The following is a 23941-nucleotide window of genomic DNA, read 5'->3' on the forward strand; positions in this document are numbered from 1 at the left end:
TATATATATATATAGTAGAGAGAGAGAGAGAGAGAGAGAGAGAGAGAGAGAGAGAGACTAGAGGCCTGGTGCATGAAATTCGTGCATGGGGGGGGGGTGTTCCTCAGCCCAGCCTGCACATTCTCCAATCTGGGAACCCTAGAGGGATGTCCAACCACCAGGTGGGATAGGGCCTAAACGGGCAGTTGGACATCCCTCTCACAATCCAGGACTGCTGGCTCCCAACTGCTTGCCTGCCTCTGCCTGATTGCCCCTAACTGCTTCTGCCTGCCAGGCTGATCACCCCCTAATCACTCCCCTGCCAGGCTGATCAATGCCTAACTGCTCTGCGGCAGGCCTGATTGCCCCTAACTGCCCTCCCCTGTCAGCCTGGTCACCCCTAACTGCCCTCCCCTGCCAGTCTGGTCATGCCTAACTGTCCTCCCCTGCAGGCCTGGTCACCTCCAACTGCCCTTCCCTATTGGCCCAGTTACCCCTAACTGCCCTCCCCTGCTGTCCTGGTCACCCCTAACTGTCTTCCCCTGCAGGCCTGCCCCCCAGCTGCCCTCCCCTACAGGCCTGGTCCTCCCGCAACTTCCCTCCTCTGCAGGCCTGGTCCCCCACAACTGCCCTCCCCTGCTGGCCTGGTCTCCCCCAACTGCCCTCCTCTGCCAGCCTGGTCACCCCTAACTGCCCTCACTGCTGGCCTGATTGCCCATAACTGCCCTCCCCTGCAGGCCTGGTCCCTCCCAACTGCCCTCCTCTACAGGCCTGGTCCCTCCCAACTGCTCTCCCCTGCAGACATGCCCCCCCAACTGCCTTCCTCTGCAGTACTGGTGCCCCCCAACTGCCCTCCCCTGCTGGCCTGGTCTCCCCCAACTGCCCTCCTCTGCCAGCCTGGTCACCCCTAACTGCCCTCCCTGCTGGCCTGATTACCCACAACTGCCATCCCCTGCAGTCCTGGTCTCCCTCCAACTGCCCTCCTCTGCTGGCCTGGTCACCCCTAACTGCCCACAACTTCCCTCCCCTGCAGGCCATCTTGTGGCGGCCATCTTGTGTCCACATGGGGGCAGCCATCTTATGTCTTGGAGTAATGGTCAATTTGCATATCACTCTTTTATTAGATAGGATAGGAAAATTAAAAATTTAGATATGAATTTGTGTTTTATGGACATGCTGGTCTGCAATAGTTTATTTGATAACCTTGAAACCACAATTAAGAATTGTTTCCAAGTTTAGGAAATCATGTTTTTACCCATACATTATGTAGCACCCCTTCCTGCACAGAACCACATAATCAAACTCAGCATTTTAGGAATTAAAAGCATGAATGTCCCCACAACATTCTCATGCCTGTATATGTCACATCCTCCTAATAAGTGTTGGTGTAGCCAACAAACAAAAATAATAAAGTCAAGGTGTATATATCTTTTTGAATTTTGCAACTGAGGATAAGCAATTACTGACTTATATTAGCTCATAAATTTTCAAATCATATTTTGCATAAGAAAGTCCCATGTTACTGATGACCCTAAAATATATACTATGGATGTGTTTCATTAAAGTGATATGATAATTCTCTTCTAACTTGATATAATTCCTGTAGGAATAGAATATATATATATATATATATATATATATATATATACTAGCTTTCCCGTTGCAGGAAAAAATCCTGCAATAGGATTTCCTGCTGCACTCTACCCTGCCTCTGTTCCTCCCTTGTTCGCCCGCCTCACCTTCTCCTCCAGCCCGCCCGCGTTTCCCTTCTCCCCCACCCCGCCTCCGCCCCGCCCTTGTCCCCCGCCTCACCTTCTCCTCCAGCACGCCCGCGTTTCCCTTCGCCCCTGGCCCCGCCTTCGCTCCACCTTTATCACCCGCCCTGCCTTCTCCTCCAGCCCGCCTGCGTTTCCCTTCGCCCCTGGCCCCACCTCCGCTCCACCTTTATCACCCGCCTCGCCTTCTCCTCCAGCCCGCCCGCGTTTCCCTTCGCCCCCGGCCCCACCGCCGCTCCGCCCGCCCCGCCTTCTCTTCCAGCCCTCCCTTGTTTTCCATCACCCCTGGCCCCGCCTCCGCCCCGCCCTTCTCCTTCCCCCGGCCCCGCCTCTGCCCCGCCCTTCTCCCCCGGCCACGCCTCCGCCCCGCCCCGCCCCTCCCCCCCCCCCCTGCTTGCTTGCTTCTTCGAAGCTTTACTCCTTCTGCAGCTGTTGGCTTCTTTGGATGCTGTCTTGATATGCAAATTAGCCGCCATCTTTGTTGGGGCAATTTGCATACCATCCTGATTGTTTGGTGGGCGTGGCTTGGCTGGTGGGCGTGGCTTAGGTGTAGCGAAGGTGCGGTCAATTTGCATATTTGTCTATTATTAGATTAGATATATATATATATAAATTCTTAACTCAAATGCTATCCTGAATCAACATTGGTTAGTAGGTGAAGAACACAAATACACAAATAACCTTTTCTTGTCTCAGACACTGTCATTTCCATCTAGGTTTAATGAGATAAAATACCTTTGGTCAAGAACAATTGTTTTACGCAAAAGTTAAGAAGTACTTTTGTTGCCTCTACTCTTTTATACCTTATTTTCTAGGCTTGCCCCATCATCTGACTAACTCCTTGTTTTGCTCACCTTAACAAAAATGTAAGGTGTCTTCTGACTCAGTGAATGGATTATAAAACCCCTTTCTTTCTTTATTCAATAATAATTTATCAAATGTTTTTGTTTTCTATGCTAGTCACTATTCTAGCTATTGATGATATAGAAATAAACACACCAGGGGAATTTTCTCCTTTGTGAAACTTAACATTGTACAAAGGATGGAGAAATACATAATTATATAATACTAGAGGCCCGGTGCATGAATTTGTGCATGGGTGGGGTCCCTTGGCCTGGCTGGCATCAGGGCTAATCAGGGCCATCTCATCCAGTCCTAATCGGAGTCGATGTGGGCTGGCTGGCTGGAAAGGGACCACAGGAGGTTGGCCGGTCAGACAGGGAAGAATGGCCGGAGGGCTCCAGGGAGTGTCCGGCCCTCTTGCCCAGTCCCGATTGGCTGGACCCCAGCAGCAAGCTAACCTATTGGTTGGTGTGCCTGCCCCCTGGTGGTCAGTGTGAGTCATAGCAACCAGTCGAATGGTCGACTGAATGGTCAACTGATCAGTCAGACACTTAGCATATTACACTTTTATTATATAGGATAATGTAATGTCAGTGATACATACTCTGAAGAAAAGGAAGTCAGAAGGGAACAGAAAATAGGTGGATGTTTTCCTAGAGTCCTCAGAGACAGACTCTCTGAGCAGAGGAGTCTGATGCTTAAAGAGATCAAGAAACAAGGCCAGCCCTAGCCAGTTTGTCTCAGTGGATAGAGCGTCGGCCTGCGGACTAAAGGGTCCCAGGTTTGATTCTGGCCAAGGGCACATGCCTGGGGTTGCAGGCTTGATCCCCAGTAGGAGACCTGCAGGAGGCAGCCAATCAATGATTCTCTCTCATCATTGATGTTTCTCTCTCTCTCTCCCTCTCCCTTCCTCTCTAAAAAATTAATAAAAAGAAATTAAAAAAAGAAAGAAAGAAACAAGGCCAGCCCTACCTGGTTTACTCAGTGGTTAGAGCATCGGCCCAGGTTCAATTCTTGTTGAGGGCACAAACCTCGGTTGCAGGCAACCAATAGATGTGTCTCTCTTACATCAATGTTTCTCTCTTTCCCTCTCTCCCTCTCTCTCCCTTCCTTCTACTTTCTCCAAAATTCAATGGAAAAAAATATCCTCAAATGAGGATTAACAAAAAAGAAACAAATAAACAAAAAAAATAAACAAGGCCAGTGTGTCTGAAGTAAGCAAGAATGAGTGCTAAAAACATAACTTCTAATAACCAACCAAAGACCACATTATAACATGTCCTTTTATTCATTGTTCAATATTTCTCAGTTGAACTCTTTGAAAACTCAAATAAATAATAAATAAATAAGCAAGCATATAAAGGAATTTGTGGCTCATAAATACACCTACAGCAAAACATTGGTTGTTCAGTAAACACTTACTAAAGAAATGAATATATTTAAAATAATAGCAAGTGATAGAAATAAAAATATATATTTTCTCTGCTATTAAAAAAAGTAAAAATAAAAATCAGCATTCCTAATAGGTAAGACATATATGTTTAGAGGGGGATGTTTGAGACAAAAAATGTTTATGGATTATTCCTATGTGCCAGATGGAACATGGCTATAAAATCTGACAATAGACAATAAAAATAAGGACCTATTAAATTGGTAAAATAAAAAAAGTAGAAGAGAATAAGATAGACATTAATAATGAATGACATTATTTATTCAAATCAAGTCATGATTTGCCATTTAAACAAAATATTACAAATTGAGTGACCTATAAATTTAATGTAATAAAGATCTGTAAATCTCCTTCTTTAAGTTTTAATATTTGGTCTGTTTGTGTAAAAGGGGTAGGACTTAGGTCAAATGAACATAAGTTAGGGGTAATGGAGCACTTTAATTGTAAGGGTAATTACTTAGCAGGTTCTTAATGATTTTTATTTTAGAATTAACTTGGGAATCATTGTGATCTACTAATGAATAACATAATATAAAGGCATATAAGTCAATAAATCAAATTTCCCTTATGAATGGAATATGCATCAATTTACTGTTGAGAATTGCAGGCTAATGTGAATTTCTTTTATAGGTCCTATTCTCCAGAGAAAACTATTCACATTTATATTATTTTTTAATGGGACTTACTTTAAAATCAGTATCAGGGACCCCATGTAAAATTTCCTTAACAAACAGTACAGCTGTTAGGAAATCTATCACATGAACTCTTGATCCATGTTGTTTTACAAACTTTCAATACATTTCTGCTTCTGCCTCCAGCTGTTCCTGGAATGGAACTACATATTTGCTGGACACTAAAGAAACAATTTGTGACCTAGAGTAGGTCATATACTAGTACTGTCTCCAACTAAGCATCAGATTGTACACTTGTAAAATGTAAAGAACAGAGGATATGATTTAAACTACATTTCCAAACCTAAAATTCTATTGCTTTGTGAAATTTAAATGGATTGTTGCCATTAGCAATTATTTAAACTTTTGGAAATCTATTAATATTTTATTAAATCTTAACATAAAAAGTAAATAATTAAGAAATTTGTCCAAATCATATATACAAATTGTTGCATGACATTTTAATATATGCAGTTCTCACATTTTCTAATTCATTTTACCATGTGTCTATAATTTGAAATTTAAAAATTCCTCTTTACTTTTGGGTCATTCTTTAAACCAAAGAATTATGATTTGTAGTCAAAGGTTTTAAAGTCATTTATCTTCAGTCTTCTTGTCAACAAATCAAAGAGGGATATGGAAAGCATTTGGCTCATATAGACATAACATGTGTCTATGTTTGTATTAAAAAACTCCAATTAATATCAGGGATTTTCAATATCATACAATTGTAAGCTTCCTTCTTCCCACCAAGCCACAGCCTTTCTACTGCTTTGGTTACAAAGCCATAGATGCAGCTTTCCCTCCGTTCATACATGTACTGAGTCCAGCATTAGAAAAATCTTCTTAATTTTTGGATTCATTACTCAGAGTACATATTACTGCTGCAAACAGTGTCTCTCTAAATGGATGTTATTTACCTGGTTTTGGGGTGAGTTTGAGGAAAAGAGCAAGGAGAAAGAATACAGAGTAGAAAAGTAAAAATCAGCATTTGAGATTGGTGAGATAGGGGTGGTTATTCTAAATCCCACCTTCCCTTCTGAAAGTACACATCAAAAGGGCATTACAAGATCTGTCCTTTTATTCAAATTGTTCTTTTATTTTACACTGAGCATTATATAGTTTATGATTAGATTTCATGGGGGTAAACATTTAGCTTGATTTTATCATATTTTTAAGCCTCAGAGTTATAATGTAGTTGATCTTTCATGAAACATACTCTCTCATTTTCTCAGAGGATGACTCATCATCACCTTGAGCCAACACTAATGGTAGCCTCATAGAAATTTAGCATTGGGAGAAGTGTGGAAGATTGTGGAGTCAACTTTTCCATCTAATGTAGGCCCCCAACTCAGGAAAAGATTCTGACTTTGCCAGCTGCAAAGTCAATTGACTTTTCTTTTTAATTTGACCGTTCTACTTGTTATAAAATTCTCCTATAGGGCAAAATTGGCTTCATTCTATTGCCCACTACTGTCTTTAGTTCTGCTCTCCACCACACAACTGACTGAGAAGCCTGTCTAAGCACCCGTTCACTCTACACATACTTGGAAGCAACTATCTAGCTCACACTTATCTTTTCTTCAGCAAAACTATTCCTCAATTGCTATAATTTTCTTCACTACAGCAGTCCTCCTTAGATACATCTTCTTTAACATTGTCTTTCATAAAATCTAAAACACATAATTCAACCTAATAGAGACCTTCATATACATTTAGTCTGATGTGATATATGCATCTTAGGTTGTAGATTTTCAATATTTCAAGTTCTTATTGTGATCAGATCCCTACAACATGGCATCCCCACAACTAATTTACTTTAGATGGAATAGCTAACTCTAAATAAACTTTCTTGAAATATAACAATTAAGCTTTCTCCTATAATCAGATTTGCTAAGAGATTGCTATTTTCATTTTCAGATCTTTATCAATATGGCTACAAACTTGAGGCAATAACATCAAAAAGAGTCCTCATTTGATACCAGACCAAGGTCAAAGATTCTGTTCAGGAAAAGAAGCTAATATAAACAATTTCTCACTGAGAAAATAAAATGCCATGGGAAAAAAAAAGTTAGAAACTTTTTAAAACACCTGGTAATACAATGCAGAAAATGAACACACCAATTCCATAGCACTTTAGAAAACACTGTGAAAAGAACAGTATGCCAGTTGTCATAAATCATAAAGGCCACTCAATCTCCCCCAAATTATAGTATTATAAGACATTATACTTCATGTCTTAACAGAGATGTTCATAGGATTTCTCTCTTAAAACATTTTTTTTCAACTACAGTTCTTTTCATTGTTAAAAAACCTAACGTAATACAAAAGCATAGTGGATAAGATACCACACCAGAGCAAAGACTGGTTCTCATTTGTTCCACAGTCATGGCATTAGTCAAGGCACTTCAACTTCCTGAGATCAAACTGTCTCCTTCTTGAATAAGAGAATCAGAAGTGCTAATTTCTAATCTTTTCCAGATCTAACTGTCTAGCGCTCTATTACCCTACTTCAGATTGAAAGTCTGTCTCAATCAAACTCTATTGGGTTTTTACAAACTGATACTTAATATAGTTTACTTTAGAATGTTAAATGTAAAAAATTACTTTTGCCATAAAATTCACATTGGATCTTATCCTACATTGACCTAAAATAACGTTTCAACATTCCTAAATAAAATTACTAATTCAGAAGACATTATAATTCCCTCAAATAAAATCAATGCTGATTTTGCACCTTAAACATCTAAATATTTTTTTGTGTACCTTGAAGCTATACAATGCTCTTTTCTAATCATCCAAGTACGTGGGGTTGTGTCTCATGTCCTCATGTTCCTGTCTGAACTCACAAAAAAGGAAAATCTGACAACATTTGGAAGATATGCTCAGGTGAGAGTAGGAGTGATTGTTATTAAAACAAATTAACATTTTAAAGATCACCTTTTATGCATGACACAATCCCCTACCTCATCTCTCCAGTTGTACACAGACCCTGGTTTCCTATACAGCCTTAGTTTAGCCTCTGTATCTTGTAATAAGCACACCAGGGTCTCTCTTTAGTTTCTTTGGTTGCAATTCAAGTACAGTTGATCCTTGAACTGTTAACACATGTCCACATATTAAACAGACTTTTTTTCAAGAAAGACTATAAATGCATTTTCTCTTCCTTATGATTTTCTTAGTAACATTTTCTTTTCTCTAGTTTAGTTTATTTGAAGAATATAGTATATGATACATGTACAAACTATATGTTCACGAACTGTTTATGTTATAAGCAAGGTCACAGTAGGCTATTAGTAGTATCAAAGAATAAAATTCAGTGGAGTAAATTTGAGGATCTAATCAATTCTATTATTTGATTCCTGATGGGAAGTATCCTGTCTTAGGGACCGTACAAAATAAAAGTGTGTTTTTTTATATAAAAAAGGGTGGGGTAGAGGAGGCTTTAACAAAAGAAAAGAAAGGATTATTTTTAAGACCAGAACATCTTTTGGCAGAAAGGGACTGGGAGGGACCTTATTATGCAGATTATCTTTTCTCTCTATGGTGTCTGGTTTGGGGGTGAAGAGAACCCAAGTGTCATATTACCTCCTTGATGTTCACTGGAAAGTTCCAGACTGGCTGATTAAGGCTATATATATATATATATATATATATATATATATATATATATATATATATATATTTGGAGAGGTTGAAACTACGTCTAGATCTGGTATTAAATCTAGGTTTGGTATCATGGGCTTTTAGTAGGAGTGACACCATTTAGGGCCTATTAAAGATAAATATATCTTTAAATTTACTTGGTTCAATTTTATTTTTTTAACAGTTCTTAATTTTTTGGGAGTCAAAAATTACATGCAGATTTTTACTGTGTGAGGGACCTAGGCCCCACATCGTTTGTGGGCCAATTGCACAAAGCTCTGCGTGACTCCTTGGCTGTGCAAATAGGATGTGTGAGTTGTGGGAATAAAATAAATCCTCTGTGGTATCCACAAATCTGGAGAAGCACTGGACCTTTATTTATAACTATCTACAAAAATTATTGTTTCACCCACTAAAATCCTATCTATTCTCCACCCCTCAGAACCAGGAAGGAAGGAAGATAATTATACTACTATGCCTAACAAACTATAGTGTTCTACGTTGGTCCTGACATATTTTAGGCTTTGGGGTAATTCTGGAACTTTAAAAGAACTGTTTTCTATTAAATTTTGCAATAAACATCCTGTTTAATGGCTTCATATTGGAGAATGTTTTTCTGCTCTGAGAAGAATTGCAGCAGAATTATGAATTACATTGTTCGACATTAAAGGACATTCTAAACATTATCCAACATTTTAGTAACTGGTAAATACAAAATATATTTCTTTTTAATGTTTTAAGTAAGATGATTTTTATATATGAGAGGAAGTGGGGCTGTTAAGAAAAGCATAATAAATCCTCCACTAGTGAAATGTGAAGCCTACCATTCAGTACAAAGACCATAACCATGAAGGGACTGAATGATGCAGCCGAAGAGGCCCAGACAGTGAATCACACTATCAAAGGATGACCTCATTCCAAAAATCTATTTAAAAAAAGAAAAAGAAGAAGAAGAAGAAGAATCTGTCCAAAAGCTAATTGCAAAAGAACACTGAAAATGTTTTAAAACATTTCACAATAAAAGAGATTAAAACCCATCAAAATGGAAAGAAGTGATTCAATGACCATTTTTAAATGATAGGTTTTTTTGTTGTTTTAGAAGTTATTTCTATTCCTTAAATCACATTCCATATTTCTAAAAATTTTTATGAGAAACCGGAATGCTAACGACACAATATCAACTAAATAGTAGAGAAAAAGGGCATTATTCTAAAATCCAAAAGTCAAGATGCAATGAAAATGTATATCAATGATTTATAGTGTATAGTATAAATAATAGTCTCAGAGTTTCTTTATAAAATATGGTTACTAAGAAAGTTTTTTGAAAAATACTTAGTGTGGCAGAAATTTTTATTACCTAATTATGAGGGCTCTCAACCTTTCTAGCTTGCTGAGAGATATGCATTTTTCAGGAATTTATTCACGGAACATTATTTAGGGGAAGGCGGCTACAATCCTGACTCTAAGGAGACCCTGATCGGCCTGAGTCAGTCACAGAGATGACATTCCTCCTTGCTTGGGGATGGGCATGTGATTCACTTGTGGCCAATAGGACTTGAAGGGAAGTTGATATTGAGGGTTCTGGAAAAGATTATCTTGTGTAGATTGCTGTGAGGTGATGCTGGGAAGTGTTATAACCCTTCTACAACCACAAAGAGAGTCAGTACTGGGGCAAAGCTAAAGAGATACCTGATCGGAGAAATTAAAAGAACCTGCAAACTACACACCAAGATAATGAACCTTCCACCTCCCATACCTCAAGATTTTCACTTACATATTTAAAAATATATTAAATATCCTTGGTGTCTGTGACTTGTGACTAAAGGCATAACACCTAATCGACTGAGACAAAGCTGGTTGTAATGCATCAAAGAAGCACTTGTGGATGTAGCAGTACCATGTAGGTGATAAATCTTTTAAAAGTTAGTAAGAAGAAATGAGAAAAATAATTTTTTAAAAATTTGATACAAGTGTTCATCAAGCAATATCACTAAAGCAATATCACTTCAATGTCTTCAGTAGAAGATTTTTTTTTTAAAGACAGTGGTCACATTATCTCACCCTCAGTTTCAGAAAAAAAATATATATAAACATGTGTCTTTGAAAGTTGTTTAATCATGTTCATTTGACAGTCTCCGCTAAATAAAGGTTTAGTGGAGAATGACTTATTCAATCCATTACAGATGGCTAAATAAATAATAGTATGATTCAGGGTTCTAAAATCTAGACACAATTGATGAAAATTTTCATGAATATTGAAGTTAGATATTAGGCTGTATTCATTCATTCATTCATTAGTTCATTTTCCATCTATTTATCTTTCATGCATTCATTTAATAAAAAATCACTAAGCATCTATATACCTATCAGACCCAGAATACAAGGCTCATTGGCTACCCTGGAAAAGATGAAAATGGCTTTTCTTTCTTGAAGATCATAATTTGAATGGGAAAAGGGTTATATGATTAATCAAATACATAACTACTTATTTTAAGTGGAAAGCACTAAGATAAAGGTAAGATTGTAAGGAAGTGGCTGTGCACTGAGTATCTGATCTAACCTGAGGTGATTAGGGAAGTTGTCCATGAGCAATGGCCTCCCAAGAGGGATAGCTAACAGTGGGAATAGCCTGTCCACACGGGAGAAATATTTATCACTGACATTATTCAGAATTGCCAGTGCAAGGTGATGAGAAAAAGCAGACCAAAACAGAGCAGAAAAGTGTGTGTGTGTGTGTGTGTGTGTGTGTACATGTGTGTGTACCTGTGTACTCTTATTGTCCATCACTGTCATATAACAGTGACCCCCATGTCAAACAGAAAAAGGTTGGAAAGAAGAAGCAGAAACAGAGACGAGATTCTGAGGGAGAAAATAGACTGTGAAAAATTGATACATAATATTTTGTAAAAAATTTTTGATCTATTAAGAGGGATTTAAATTCATTCTAGTTTTAGAAGCTTATAATAAAGATAAACTTTTGTTTGTTGGATTGGTCCATTTAACGAAAAATATCACACTACAGAGATGAATGTCTGACTGCCAACATCATTTTTATTAAAACCTATAACAAGAATTATATTATGCATAAGGGTTCTTATTTTTCAGACATCTTATCTTTTCATTTTACAATTTGTCTGACTAAATCTTCTGCATAATGTATATATTTTATGCTAGTGTTAATTTTTTTTCAAATTTTAATATAAAATTTTAATTCAAAATATTATTTTTGTTGATGCAACTTTTAGATCTGTATCACTTCCACATTTTAGAACTGTACCAAGTTATAGTGTTTAAATAATCGTAAGCTGACAATTTAAAAATGTATAATGGTCAAAAGTGCTTTTGTCAGAAACATGAATATTAATGTCAAAAATGGGATTAATATCTGACAGATATAAAATGAAAGATTGTCTTTTTTTAAGGGTCTAATGCTAATACATATTAATACAAATGATTTTGAAAGTTTAAACATGTATGTGCAATCAAAAGGAAAAGTAATCATTTGTAAATTGATAAGAACATCCGTTTTGTTATTTAAAAAAAATCTTTAACTATGCAAAATGAATATTTAGCCCTATTTTTAGCCTTTAATAATTAGGGGAGAATTTAATCAGCACAAATAAATCATACTATTAGTGTCAATCTCATTGTATATTTGGGGAAAATGGAGTTAATTATAGAGATGTGCTAAATGAAATAGAAATATGTAAGAGTTTTGAGAATGTTAAAATTTCTTTCAATTCTAGAAACCTATTTTAAAATGCATGTTAAGTAAAATAAGTCAGACACAGAAGGACAAATATCATGTGATTTCACTTATACATGGAATTAAAAACAACAAAAACCAGTGAACAAACAAAACAAAGTGGAAGCAGAGTAATAGATATAGAGGACAAACTGATGGGTGCCAGAGGGGAGTGGAGTTGGGGATGGACAAAAAAGGTGAAGGGAAATAAAAGGGACAAACTCCCAATTATAAAATAAATAAGCCACAGGGATGTAATGCATAGCATAGGGAAGACAGTCAAAAGTATCACAGTAACTATTTGGTGACAAATGATTTCTAGATGTATCATGGTGGTCACTTTGTAAGGTATATTAATAGTGAATAACTATGTTGTACACCTGAAACTCATATGATATGGTATGCCAACAGTACTTTAATGTAAAAAGGGTTATCATTGATTTTAAAAAAATAAATGCATGTTTTTATTTTTGTATTTATTGGTAAATCTTTATTGTTGAAAGTGTTACATATGTCCCCTTTTTTCTCCCATTAACCTCTTATAGCCCGCCCCCACCTCAGGCCTCCACCAGCCTATTGTCTGTGCCCATGGGTTATGCATATCAAAGAACTTCTATGCATACTAGAGGCCCGATGCATGAAATTCTGCAAGGGACTCGGCCCTCACAGCCCCGACTTCATCTGGAAGGTCATCCAGACAGTCATTCTGTCAACCAGCCTAATTAGCATATTATCTCTTTATTATATAGGATATGCATAAATGCATATTTTTAAAGATCAACTATATTTTACCATGGGGGAAAATAACATTTGAACTCCAAACCACCACTAGATAAATTTTATGCCCTAACTTAAATGTTTACAGCTTGGGGCTTTACATGTCTGGTAACAATTATATTTCTTATATAGTAACTGAGCTTCTTTGTCTAAATCATAGTCTCTCAACATGGGCACTATTGACATTTGGGACTGGATAATTCTTTGTTGTAGGATTTCTCTGTGCACCGTGGGATGTTTGGCAGCATCCCTGCTCTCTGTCCCCAGATGCTGGTAGCACACCCCTTTACAGGTATAACAACTTTTTGGCCAAATATTCCCTGAGGAGGAGAATCCCACTTGGCTGAGAACCACTGCTCTAAATGCTATAGGGGACGAAAGAAGACAGCGGGGACAGAAAGCACATGCTATAACAAGAAAAATGTCATCTATAAATAACAGGCAGCAATGAATATTTTAGTGTTTTTTTTTCAATTTTTAGGCAATTATGTACACATCTCCATATTAATATCATAGAAGAAAACCAAGCAGAGCATTAAAAATTGCTGCGATGAGGAGGTTCCTAAGGAATGTTCTAACTTAGGGCCTAAGGGCAAAATAAGGTAGGGCTTTATGGGGACATTCAAGTTTCAGCCAGAATTCAGCTAGTTCAGGGGAATCTACACTAATAAAAGAGAAACATGCAATTTGACTGTACCTCCGCTACGCCCACCAGCCAATAAGGAATGAGTATGCAAATTAACCCAACAAAGATGGCAGTTAATTTGCATATGCAGGCAAGGAGCAAAGACTGAAGACAGCATAGAAGGAAGCCAAGTGCTGCAGAAGGGAGCAAAGCGGCGGAGAAGGGAGTGAGGCAGCGGAGAAGGGAGGGAGCGAGGCAGCGGAAAAGGGAGCTGAAAGAGTACAATGTAAAGAGTTGCTGTGGCCGCAGGAAGTCCTATTCTTGCAGGAATAGGCCCAAGGAAGCCCTATTCTTGCAGGAATCTTCCTGCAACAGGCCTCTAGTAGAGATATTATGTTGCAAGTAGCATTTCTTGAACAATCTGGATTTTATCCAGTGGAAGGGCAAGGGATAGTTACAGACCAAAAATCAAGAGCAAGAGTTGGTAGACAGGCAGCTGCAGTGGATAAAGTTCTCAGCCTTCAATCTATTGTCCTTAATTGTCTCTCCAATTTGCACTTAATACTGTGCAATAATGCAATATCCAGGAAGTTCCAGTGAATCTCATTGCTAGTAAGTTACAGCTCTGAATTTTCTTCTCAATAATATCGAGATTTTTTTTTCCTCTGAGTTTTACAATCTATATATTTGGTTCACCACCTTCAATTGGTAGATCTGCAATATATAGAGAAGTTTGTTTTAAAGAAATTGTGCTTTCAATCTGTATGACTATGGTAATGTGCAAGTAAGATTTCCTGAACTTCAGAGTGTGATTAATTTTTATTAAATCAGAATTCTATTATATGCATGATAATAATGTCAAGAGGACCCATGTTTTTATGGTTCACAATATTTTATATCATTATCATTTCATAAATACATGAGTGAATGAATAAAAATATCAGAGGATCAGCAAGTTTTTCAGTTTTTCCCACTCTTGGCCAGAGAATTTTGGTTCTTTCTTTCCAAGTAGAGTAAAAGTAGCCAAGTTGTAAGTATTGATCGATAATAGATATAAAATAATATCTGAGAGTTTTTTAAACAGAATTTTACCAAGATGATAAAATTTGGTAATGATAACCGTATCCTTACTCTCCAATCAGGACTATATATTATTCCTTTTTAAAATATATCTTTATTGATTTTATAAAGGCAGGGAGAGAGCAAGAAAGATAGAAACATCAGTGATGAGAGAGAATCATTGATTGGCTGCCTCCTTCACATCCCCTACTGGGGATCAAGCCCATAACCCAGGCATGTGCCCTTGACTGGAATTGAACCTGGGACCCTTTAGTCCGCAGGCTGATGCTCTATCCACTGAGCCAAACCAGCTAGGGCAGGAATATACATTATTTAATTTACTATCCAAGTTACATACAGTAAGTTGCAAGGGATTTGATTTGATTCTACTATATGCTTAAGCAATATGATCTAATGACTTTGAGAATAGGTTCATGACTCAACCTTTTACTAAGTTTCTTTCTTTCAGAGATTTTATATTCTACCATAAGATTGTTTTGAGAATCAAATAAAGTGATGAGAGTAAATTACTTAGTTTACTACTTACTGTATTGTCAACAGCTATTTGAATATTAACAAATGTTAAAAGAGGCTTTATTCTGTTAATACTTTATTGCCCATCCTGAAGAACTGAAATAACCATTCTCAGTGCCGCCAACACTTGATCATAACAAAATGCTTGCCTCTTCTGCAAGCCCACAATACTCTATTCCTTACTGCCTTGGCTGTTTGGTTTCTATTGCCTTTATTTTGAGGGTTTTTTTAATGATGTTATTAGTCTTTGGAATCTTAAGTGTTAGCTAAATGATAACTTTATAAAATAAAACTTTGTTTTGATTTTTTGGAAGACTTTGCATCATCCAGCTTGCATTATAAAACTGGTGTTGTGCCCAGCCAGCATGGCTCAATGGTTGAGTGTGGACTTATGAACCAGGAGGTCACAGTTTGATTCCTGGTCAGGGCACATGCCCTTGTTGCGGGCTTGATCTCCAGTGTGGGGTATACAGGAGACATTCAATCAATGATTTTCTCTCAGCATTGATGTTTCTATCTCTCTCTCCTCCCTTCCTCTAAGAAATCAACAGAAATATATATATTTTTAACGGTATTGTCTCCTGGGATAACTAACCTGTGAAGTGCTTACACAGCGCTGCACTTCTCTCTTGTGCGGACCTTCCTCTGCACCCAGCTGGGCATCCCCTGTGTAATCTCAATTCCTATATGGCATCAGGTTGGGATGTTGCTGCTCAGGTATTTCATTCCTCCCTCCACATGGCTGCACTGGAATCTCGAAAGCATTTATAGTCAGCATAACAATGATGAAGAAAACTCATATTGCCTCTATTATTATTTTACTCATCTCTACACAAAGTCAAGAAGAAGGAAAGACAATTACATAAATCAGAACAGGCCACTACAGGTTTTTTTGTACACATACAAATTCACTTACAAACACAGTAGGAATCCTTATGATCATGAAAAATAGTATGGACCAGGTTCATGGAAACCGAAAATCAATGCAGGGGTGGGACTGCTATAGAGCCCAATAAGATATGTGTTATGGTGAAAGAATGTGGAAGATTTCAACTGAAAAGTAGTGAAATCATGGAAAATTGTAACATTAGCACCACACAAACAAGCATCAAGCTGTTTTAAAAATGCCTCTTTATGTACTATTGATTTTTCATTATTATGACCTTATACTTAAACTTACTTGGTTGTGATCCTAATTTTCTACTCATTCTTTGTTTAGATCCCAAGGGGATAGTGATACAGTGTGACTATTCAGAAAGGCACTGGGGAGAGAAGATTAAGACTCCCTGCTAATGAGAACAAGGGAAGGAAACAGGAATGTGCCAATGTAAGTGTGCTACCTGTAAATTGAACTGCCAGACAAGAGGAAATAAATAATGCTTCATGACAAATCTCTTTTTGAGGGAAAAAATAGTCTAAAAAAGGTCTAAAAATAAACATAAAGCAAAACAAACATAACAGATCAACTGCAGGGAAGCAGTATAAGTGCATCATATGATGTCTTTGACAGTAAAATTATAAATGCTAAATTATCTTCAAATTTCTATTTTATATAACTATAAATACAGTATTATTTTCTGAAGACTTTACTTTTGAAAGAATCTAAATATTACATACTTCAGATATACATGCACTAGCTTCATTTTAATCCTGATTTTTAATCTATTATGTTATATGATATTTTGGGAAATTAATTGCAAAATATTATATTTATATTTACACATGAAATGGTTAAATAAGTATTGCAAATAGTTATTTAATGGCAGTCTTATAGTGTGAGGCCTTTATTAAGTAATAGATATAAACTATGACAGAACTTATAGCTTCTGAAATATGTGTATGTATATTTCTAAATCATCTACCTTCTAATCTTTATTTTTGTATAAACCTTTAATCTTCATTTATTTTCTTTGATTCTCCCTAAAATATCTCTAATTCAAGAGTACAATGTAAATAATTGTTTTTTAACATAGATTTTACTATAACAGACATTTTTACATCTTGCAATTATTCAGATGTAAATAAAAAGCATATTTGTAACTGTTAATTATGTTGAGAAATTCCGTTCCATTTGGTTCCTCCTTTTGAAATGGATATCATGTGAATGAATATTAATTCACTCCAACTGTTCAGATGTATTACTCAGTTTTCATTTTCTCTCAAAATTAAGTTTCGTTGGTATTCATCTGATATTTAAGAAACATTTAAATTACCTTAGCTATGTTCTTTGAAAGGATTACTAAGTTAATAGACATGAACAAGATTTGAGTTGCATTGAACACAGAGGGCCAAAAAATATACTGTGGTGATATGTGAATTGCACATGGCTGAGTGTTCCAATTTCAGGAGGCTTCTGCGTGTGCAACTGTGTGGTGTGGTTGCTAAGGATGATGACACTGCAATCAGGTGGCTTTAGATTTGAAATCACGATGCTGCTTCCTAGATGAGTGAAAGTGCCCAAGTTACTTAATCTCCCCAAACCTTGGATGCTTTATCTGTTCTGCTAACAATAATACCCACTTGGTATGCATGCTATCAGGCTGGCATGAGACACTGTACTTTACTTGCTTAATAAGCAATTCTTATGATGATATCACAGTATCACTAGTGGCCCAATGCACAAATGAAGATTCATGCAAGAATGGGCCTTCATTCCCCTGGCTGCCACCTTCACTCTGGCCTCGGGCCCAAAGCTGCCTTTCTGCCTTCCCATGCTGCCCAGAGGCCCAGAGCTGCTAGGGTGGTGTAGCACGCCTGTGTCATCACCATGGCGACAACATAAGCATCCCACCCTGTCCCCAGCTGCTTGGCACCAGTGTATGCAAATTAACCTGCCATCTTTGTTGGGTTAATTTGCATACTCACTCCTGATTGGCTGGTGGGTGTCATAAAGGTATAGTCAATTAGCATGTTACTCTTTTATTATGTAGATTATGTTTTGGTTTCCTATTTATCCTCTTTTTTATCTGGAAATCAGTTGGTAAAAGGGTATGCATTTTCAGTTATATAAGATGATGAAGGTCTGAGGTTCTAATGTGACTACAGTTGATAACACTGTGTTGTCTAAAATTTCCTAAGAGGGTAAGAACTAAATGTTCTCAACAACAAAAAATGGTAAATATGTGAGGCAATGGATGTGTTAATTAAGTTGATGACTGGAATCCTTTCACAGTGTCTGTGTATATCGAATCATTATGTTGTACATTTTGAATATCTTTCAATTTTGTCAATTACATCACAATAAAAATAACAATAATATTTAAAAAGAGGGGGGCAAAGGCTGCCTGGTTGGGGTTGGTACTGATTGGAGTGAAATAGTTTAGGGACAACAAGGACTGAAAGGAGAAAATTCAGTTTCTCCAAAATTGGAACTTGTCAATGAAAACAGCATTTTCAGTAGCACTCTGACTCCATTCTAGAGTTCTTGCCTGTGAGGGTAAATATGGCAGCAAGAATTTGTAAGACTGGTTAAATATTTTGGACATAATTCTTTTCATGAGTAGAATATTCTCCTTAAAAATATCTCTGACAGGCCTTAGAATTTGTCTATCATATAGAATACTGACAACTTTTCTACTGTGAATTTCTGAATTCACTGCTACCAATTAATCTACATGTAAAATAATAATGAGTTACTTTCAAATAAGAAAAACTAAATTAAAATATCAAAACCAAATTTTATTGTTAGGCATGCCCATAACCCTGTAAACATATCAAGAGTCATCAAATTGAATAAACTTAACTAAGGAGGTAAAAGACCTATACGTGGAAAACTACAGGACACTGAAAAGAGAGATAGAGGAAGAAGTAAACAGATGGAAGAACATACCATGTTCATGGATTGGTAGATTCAACATCATTAAAATGTCCATACTACCCAAAGCAATCTATAGATTCAATGCACTCCCCATTAAAATACTAATGGCATATTTCACAGACCTAGAAAGAACTCTCCAAAAATTCATCTGGAATAAAAAAAGACCCTGAATAGCCACATCAATCCTGAGAAAGAAGAATAAAGTAGGAGGGATCTCAATACCAGATTTCAAGCTGTATTACAAAGCCAGTGTTCTCAAAACAGCATGGTACTGGCACAAGAACAGACATATAGATCAATGGAATAGAATAGAGAATCCAGATATCGACCCAAACCACTATGCTCAATTAATATTTGACAAAGGAGGCATGAGCATACAATAGAGTCAAGACAGTCTCTTCAATAAATGGTGTTGGGAAAATTGGACAGATACATGCAAAAAAAATGAAACTAGATCACCAACTTACACTCTACACAAAAATAAACTCAAAATGGATACAGGACTTAAACATAATATGGGAAACCATAAAAATACTAGAGGAATCCACAGGCAGCAAAATCTCAGACATATGCCAAAAGAACTTCTTCACTGCTACTGCCCCTAGGGCAATGGAAGCTAAAGAGAAAATAAACAAATGGGACTACATCAAAATAAAAAGCTTCTGCACAGCAAAAGAAACCATCAACAAAACAACAAGAAAGCCCACTGTATGGGAGAACATATTTGCAATTGTTATCACTGATAAAGGTTTAATCCAACATCTACAGGCAACTTATACAACTTAATAAAGGGAAGATAAATAATCCAATAAAAAAATAGGCAATGGACCTAAATAGAATCTTTTCAAAAGAAGACAGAAGGAAGGCCAAGAGACACATGAAAACATGCTCAAAGTCACTAATTATCCAAGAGATGCAAATCAAAACAACAATGCAGTACCATCTCACACCTGTCAGAATGGCTATCATCAACAGATCAACAAATGACAAGTGTTGGCGAGGATGCGGAGAAAAAGGAACCCTCGTGCACTGCTGGTGGGAATGCAGACTGGTGCAGCCACTGTGGAGAACAGTATGGAGTTTCCTCAAAAAACTAAAAATGGAACTCCCATTTGACCCAGTAATCCCACTCCTAGGAATATATCCTAAGAAACTGGGAACACCAATAAGAAAGGATATATGCACCCCTATGTTCATAGCAGCACAATTTACAATAGCTAAGATTTGGAAACACCTAGGTGCCCATCAGCAGATGACTAGATCAGAAAACTGCGGTACATCTACACAATGGAATACTATGCTGCCATAAAAAAGAAGGAATTCTTACCATTTGCAGCAACCTGGATGGAATTGGAGAACATTATGCTAAGTGAAATAAGCCAGTCAATGAAAGAGAAATACCACATGATCTCACTTATTTATGGATAATAAAGAAAATTATAAACTGTTGAACAAAGAGATAGATACAGAGACAGTAAAGCATCAAAAAGACTGTCAAATTACAGCGGGAAGGTTAGGGAGAGGTGTGGGAGACAAGAAATCAACTGAAGGACTTGTATGCATGCATATAAGCATAACCAATGGACACAAAACTCTGGGGGGTGAGGGCATGTATGGGAGTGGGGTGGGGGGGGGGGACAATGGTAAGATATGTACACATATAATACCTTAATAAAAAAATGAAAAAAAAGAAGAGTCATCAAATTGACATTTCAGTTAATTTAGGGAAGATAGAAGTATTTTCATGTGTGATATATTGCAAACAGTAAAACTGCATGTTTATAATATAATTTGACAACTAAATATATCCACACCCATTTTAACATGTACTATTTTTCTAATAAATACTATATTTTATTTTTGTAAAGAAATAAAATGATACAGATATGTTCATCTTACCTCATTTTCTTCATCCTTCCCTAAGGTAACCATTATTCTGAAGTGGAAATAGATTGCACTAGTTTAAACATTGAATTTTGTAAATTAGATTGCAAATTACGAGAAATTGAAGTTCACTGAGCATAGCTTTTTGAAGGGAAAATAGAGCATTTCAAAGGAGAATTAACAGCATGGACTGGTCCTAAGAAGGAGATACTTGAAATGTACAAAGAATGTGTGGGTGATAATGGGTGAGGGGGAAGTAAGAACCTGCTTCACTTCCAGAGAATGCTTGATGTAAAAATAGTCAAAACATGTTTGTGGAACAGTGAGAACCGTATTTGTGACAGAAGTACAGTTGAGTTCAAGTTCCTAGGCAGTCTATTATAAGACTCTTTGGCACTATGAATTCTCAGCTATTAAGGAAAGGTTAAATTATGTTTAGTGAGTTACACTTATATAGTATTCTATACCATTATACTTTGAATAGGTTTTTCCCATTATAACTCTTTTAATTGCTTTTATTTAAGACTGATTAAAGGATGTTATTCAGTTAATTCAATCTTTGGGTAACCAAAATTTTTGTTTAACAGAATGCTTACTCAACTGGGACATCATCAGTAAAAATGTTCAAAAACTAAAATTTTAAAATACTTAAGGTTATATTCAAGTTACAAAAAATTGTGCACCTGTATTTTAAAACTAAAAATAAATTTTCACCATATTTTTGGGAGATCCTGGATAAAGAAATTCCCTAAAGCATATATCGCCTTAACAAAGATTTAAGAACAAACACAAACAGATATAACAGTCACTGTTATTTAAATAATAACTCTTTAAATGTGGTCATGTTAGAGAAGATACAGAATTTTAAAAATACATAATATGCTCAATAAAGTAAACTTAGAAAGTTTGAAAAAGTAGAAACAAGGTTGTAAACTAAAATTCCAATGCTCAGAAATAGCCACTTAAAGGTTTATAGTATATTTCCTTCTTAACTTTTGGTTCTGTTCATTTTTTGTATTAATTATGGGCATGATGTATGTATACAAATGTGTAAACAAATTTATCAAAATAAGTTTCCATTTTTATTTTTACTAAAGTAAAACATGTTTATTAAATAACATTGGAAAATACTAAACATAAAAGGGTGAAAACATCATGAATAAGTTTATTTCATAGAGTTAAACACTATTGTTATGTTGGCGTCTAATGTAGTCCTGCCTTATTTATAGGGGCTACATGCCAAAACCTCAGGGATGCCTGAAACCATGGATAGTACTTAACCCTATATATACTATGTTTTGTTTTTCTGTACATACATACCTATTATAAAGTTTAATTTATAAATTGGGCACAGTAAGAGATCAACATCAATAATTAATAATAAAATATAACAACTGTAACAATATATTGTATTAAAAGTTATGTAATGTGGTCTCTCTCTCTATCTATCTCTCTGTCTCTCTCTCTCCCCCCTGAAAACACCTTATTGAACTGTATTCACCTTTTCCAGCCTCTCTTTAGCATATCTGAATTGCCAGCCTCATTGCACTTTGGGGCCATTGCTAAGTCAAGTATGGGTGACTTGAACACAAGCACTAGGATTCCATGGCAGTCACTCTGATAAGAGAGATGGCTACTCAATGACTAATGGGCAGGAGCATGGGCAGCGAGGAGACATTGGACAAAGGGATAATTGACATTCTGGGCTGGGTAATGGGGATGCTCAATATTTCATTCTGTTATTCAGAACAAGCAGTTTAAAACTTATGAAATGTTTGTTTCTGGAATTTTTCATTTAATATTTTAAGAGCACGGTTGACTGTGAGTACCTGAAACCTCAGGTTGCATGGGTAATTCATTAAACATTTCCATTTTAAAATGTGTGAATGGTCAAAGTACATTTATGGATGTAGAAATCTTTTCCTAATCTCAAAGGCAATGGCTTTAGTTTATATTATTTATTGTTATTCTTAGTGAAAAATATGCAAGCTCATTCTATTTTTGGGGGGTCATAAAAATAGTCATTACATAATTTCATCAAAATTTAAGTTTTTAAAAATGTAGATAGCTCTGCCTGTTCAGCACTGGGCATATCTTTGAATCTTTATGCATTCATGTTCCTTAAAATATAGATTGGGTACATTTGCAAGGAGCATCTACAAACTTGAAGAATTTCTATGTTAGCCTTTAATACAGAAAAAGAGGTTGCTTGGTTTTTCTAAAGACTGTCTATCAGATCAAACTTGTAAGATTTCTATATATTTTTATTTTATATCTCACAGATTCCAAAAGCACAACAAATCAATAACTTAGTCATAAGCTCATTTTTCAGTTTTATCTTGAGCATTTGATTTTTCTATAACTATTTTTAAAATTGAAGACTATACATTTTTGTAAAATCATTCTATATTTCTATATGCATAAGAAATTCAGCATGGTCATATAAATTATGACATGGTGAGATGACATTTTTAAAAAATATATAATGAAATGGAGACTTTAATATTAAATTTTGTATTTTGTTTATAATTAAGTTTTTATAATAGGTATCTAATTAAGTCAAGGCCCTTTTTTCAGAAAAACAAGGCCCAGACTGTATATTGCATGTAGCCTGATGAATTAATATGTATTTACCCTAAGGGCCAATCATTCTGTTCATAATTGATTATAAAATATGATATGGAATTACCCTAGAATTTCAAAAAGGACACTTGGGAAATTGGCAACCATCTAGCTCAGACTTCATAGTTTGTAAACTATAATTTGAAGTCTATTAATACCCCAGTTACTTGGGTTTATGGTATATTAAGTTTTAATTTACTTAAAAGTAGAACAACAAGAAAGTGAAACATTTATTTTAATTAGAAAAGAACTAAATTATATTTGCATTCATTTTCTATCATTGTAAGGCCAAAAGAATCTTTCATGAAGAAAATATTCAAATTACCATAAGCTTACATATTTTGTTTTATAAATTATATATCAACTACAAGAAAACTGCATTTTAAACATTAATTAAAAATTGCAGACTTACAGTGGATGGCAGAAAGGGCTTCAAGTTAATTTAGCTGTTTTAATTCAATCTGACTAACTTAATTATACTGCCATACTTTGGTGGAAATAGAAACATTTTATTT

Source organism: Eptesicus fuscus, chromosome 6, assembly GCF_027574615.1.
Source record: "Eptesicus fuscus isolate TK198812 chromosome 6, DD_ASM_mEF_20220401, whole genome shotgun sequence".
NCBI lineage: Eukaryota > Metazoa > Chordata > Mammalia > Chiroptera > Vespertilionidae > Eptesicus > Eptesicus fuscus.